The sequence below is a fragment of the Helianthus annuus genome, chromosome 2 (genome assembly GCF_002127325.2).
Source record: "Helianthus annuus cultivar XRQ/B chromosome 2, HanXRQr2.0-SUNRISE, whole genome shotgun sequence".
Lineage (NCBI taxonomy): Eukaryota > Viridiplantae > Streptophyta > Magnoliopsida > Asterales > Asteraceae > Helianthus > Helianthus annuus.
In genome coordinates this window covers 89,378,485-89,382,785 of record NC_035434.2, presented here as the reverse complement: position 1 = coordinate 89,382,785, position 4,301 = coordinate 89,378,485, and positions in this window count along the sequence as shown.

Sequence of the window (4,301 nt, the reverse complement as noted above, 5' to 3'; positions counted from 1 at the left end):
TAAACGATGATTTCAAAAACGATTAAACGATTTTTACTAAACTAAGAACGATTTCGATAAAGTGAACGAACTTGTTGGTTGTAGTTACATAACGAATGACATTCATTAGCATTGATCAAGCCGACCACTATTAGGTTATGGTAACATAGGATCTGACAAATCCCGTTACTTTACTACACCCATGGTTATGTGTGGGGGTTGTGGGTAGCGACTGAATCTGATGTTTGTTAACTTACCCTTTGGTGGTTTGTTAATACGAGAACGAGTTGAACGATGGACGAGTCACAAAGGTTTGAATGTTGTTAACGAGACGACCATATATAAGTTTTCACAACTAAAACGATGACGGAATAAACGATTTGGAAACGAGTAAACGATTGGGAACGATTGGAAACGATTTGGGAACGAGTAAACGATTTGGGAACGATTTGGAAACGATGTTAAACGATTTCGATAAACGATTGGTTTTTGGTTAAGTGTTTAGATAACGAGACGGGTGTAATATGGTGAAAACATGGTAGATACGCCGTTGGTACTTCTTATATATAAGTGTTTTCTTCATATTACATATCGTGGCGTTATTTAGTTCACTTGGGTAAACGATTTTGAAACGATGTCACACAACGATGTTTTTCTAAGAGATATAAACTATATGAGTTTTAACGAGTTTTTACAAGATATTTTACAAGTTGGTTTTCTAAAGCAAATGTTTTTGGGTTAAGAATCATGGCTACGAGGTTTTATAAACTATAACCCGCTTGATTTGAGTTGGTTAATTATGTTGCAATACACTTTTCAAAACAAGGTTTGTATTTTGACTCTTGTAGTCTAATAAAGTACTGCAACATATAAACGAGCCATAATTCCGATACTCTTATAAAACCTATGTACTCGCCAGCATTTCTTTGCTGACTAAGTTTTTACATATGTTTCAGGTGTTGATGCTTGATTGATTACTAGGATGCATGCGTCACATAGGATCTGGACGAGGCCTTAGTGACATAATAATAGTGATAGACGATGTAAAACTTGTTGTTCTATGTGTTAAAACAATGTAATGTTTAATTATATCAATAAAACAAAACACTTTTTGTATCCATGGTTATGAAATGATAGCTTCTGTTACAACACTCCCCGACGTTTCCGCCATGGTTTGTTGTCCTACGTGGTCGGGGTGTGACAGAAGAAAGTTGGTATCAGAGCCAATGGTTATAGGGAATTAGGTTATTAGTAATGCTTTGACCTAGACTATAACTTTAGGACCCTAACACAAGTTTACTTGTGTTTAGATTTTAAAACAATACCGTCACCTATCCTTAGGTGATAACCACAACGAGAACACAAATCCGAATCTGCTTCGAAAATTAATCATCCGTTATAGGATGATTGATTACTAGGTTTTGAACCCTCTGTTTTATGGTTTTGAACCCTTTCAGTTTGATTCATATTTGGCTTAGTGCCTTTTGAATTTTCAAAATCTCGTCAAAGTTTGGGTTAAAATAATGTGAACACGTGCAAACTGGAAGAGTGAATGCCTGTACCCTGAGTTTTCTGTCTAAGGCTAGAGTGTTCGTACAAATCCACATAATCGGACCAGTCACTCTTACCTGGGAACTCTTGGGGTGAGTGTTCACTTATAGGCGAGCATGTCTTCGCGATGCATTATTTTGATTCATTTACTTTGATTAGTCACTGCGTGTCGTTTGTTTGTTCGAGGTAACAAACAAAAGATCGCCTTCCTTGTGTTTTGTCGATACATCTTTTGCTTTTCCTAATTATCAACCTTACTCGTTTCTCATATTTTCTTGTTAGACAATGCCTCCACGAAGTGAAGCACAGTCTTTCACCATTGAAGAAATCGCAGCCTTAGTCTCTCAGCAAGTGGCTGCTGTGCTTCCCGGTGTTGTAACTCAAGTTCATGAGATATACAACAATAACAACAACAACAATGCGCAGTGTAATTTCAAGAACTTCAATTCTGCTAAACCTCTAAAGTTTTCTGGGTCACAAGGAGCAACTGCGCTCCTACAGTGGTTCGAGAGTATTGAGAACACATTCAGGCATGTGCATTGTCCGAATGCACGTAAGGTTGAATTTGCTTCAAGCGTGTTTGAGAAGCGAGCGCTTACCTGGTGGAATGGTATTATGCGCGATAGGGGCGCCGAAGTGGCATTGGCACAAACATGGGATGAGCTTCGGGCTCTCATGATGAGAGAGTTTTGTCCCCGTCACGAGATTCGAACTTTGGAGCGAGAGTTTGACGATTTAAAACAAGATGGGGCTTAGCACCGTGCGTACACGGATCGCTTTGAGGAACTCAGTCTATTGTGTCCCACCATGGTTACCCCACCAGACAAAGCAATCGAAAGATATATCGATGGTCTACCCGATTCTATGCTGGATATTGTGACCGCTGTTAAACCCACTACTCTTCATCAAGCGATCGAGTTATCTGCTACCCTGACTGAATCCCAAGTCAGAAAGTGTAAACTCACCCGCAAGGGTGACAAGAAGAAATCGTCTGATTCTGCGAAAGACAAGAAAAAGGGTAAAGGTAAAGAAGGTGAGTCGTCGAAGAAATCAAGGAAGCGAAAGGGTGCACAGAACTTTGCCGTTACGACACAGACTGAACAGAACACACCGGCTCAACCTCCTGCGAAAAAGGCGTATGCTGGTACCGCACCACATTGTGCTCGCTGCAACGGTCATCATGTTGCACAGCAAGCTTGTAAGCAATGCACGACGTGTGGTAGACTTGGGCATTTAGCCAATGTTTGTCGTTCAGGACAAAATCAGGTTGCTCAGGTTCAAGCTCCAGTTCAAGGGAATGCTGCAAGATTCCCACCGGGTTCCTGTTTCAATTGTGGAGAGTTTGATCACTTCCGCAACAACTGTCCGAGGCTGGCAAATGCTAATGCGAATCCGAATGCGAATGTCAACGCCAACGTAAATCCTGCTCGAGGGCGAGCATACAATTTGAATGCAAACGAAGCGAGGGCTGACAACGAGGTTGTCAATGGTACGTTTCTTGTTAACAATCGACCCGCATCTATTCTTTTTGATTCTGGTGCCGATAAAAGTTTTGTTTCGTTATCTTTTGAGCCTTTGCTTGCGATACCTAGAACTAAATTGAGGAAACCCTTGTCTGTCGAAGTTGCTACTGGTAAACCTCTTGTCCTCGATTCTGTTATTCGTGATTGTCAGTTGAACCTTGATAACCATCTTTTTCCTATTGACCTCACGCCAATGCAACTTGGGAGCTCCGACATTATCGTTGGGATGGATTGGTTAACCAAACACCATGCTGAGGTGGTTTGTTTCGATAAGATTGTTCGTATTCCTCTTCCGTCTGGCGATGTTTTGGAAGTCCGAGGCGAGAAGCCATCTGATGGTTTACGGCTTATGTCATGCACAAAGGCCCAAAGTTATTTGAGAAAAGGATATGTTGCTTTTCTAGCACATGTCACCGAGGAGAAAGACAAGAGTAAGAGTATTCAGAATATTACGATTGTTCGGGATTATCCAGAGGTGTTTCCTGATGAACTGCCTGGTTTGCCTCCAGTTCGTCAAGTTGAGTTTCATATCGACCTTGTACCCAATGCCAACCCGATTGCGAAAGCACCATATCGTCTTGCACCTTCAGAGATGCAAGAGTTATCGAAACAGCTTCAAGAGTTATCTGATAAAGGATTCATCCGTCCAAGTTATTCACCTTGGGGAGCTCCTGTCCTCTTCGTGAAAAAGAAAGATGGGTCTTTTCGAATGTGTATCGATTATCGTGAGCTTAACAAGCTTACCATCAAGAATCGATATCCCCTACCTCGAATTGATGATCTCTTTGACCAGCTGCAAGGTGCTTCATGTTTTTCTAAGATCGATCTGCGTTCTGGGTATCATCAACTTCGTGTTTTCGAAGAAGATATTCCCAAAACTGCCTTCCGCACGAGATATGGGCATTACGAGTTTACAGTCATGCCTTTCGGCTGGACGAATGCTCTAGCTATCTTTATGGACTTAATGAATAGGGTCTGTAAACCTTATTTAGACAAGTTCATTATTGTGTTCATCGACGATATTCTCATTTATTCGAAGACTCGAGCCGATCACGAGCAACACCTTCGCTTAACGTTGGAACTCCTTAAGAAGGAACAACTTTTCGCTAAATTCTCCAAGTGTGAATTCTGGCTTAAAGAAGTTCAGTTTCTGGGTCATATAGTCAACAGGCAGGGTATTCATGTGGATCCGTCCAAAATTGTTGCTATTAAGGATTGGAGTACGCCAACGACACCTACAGAGATTCG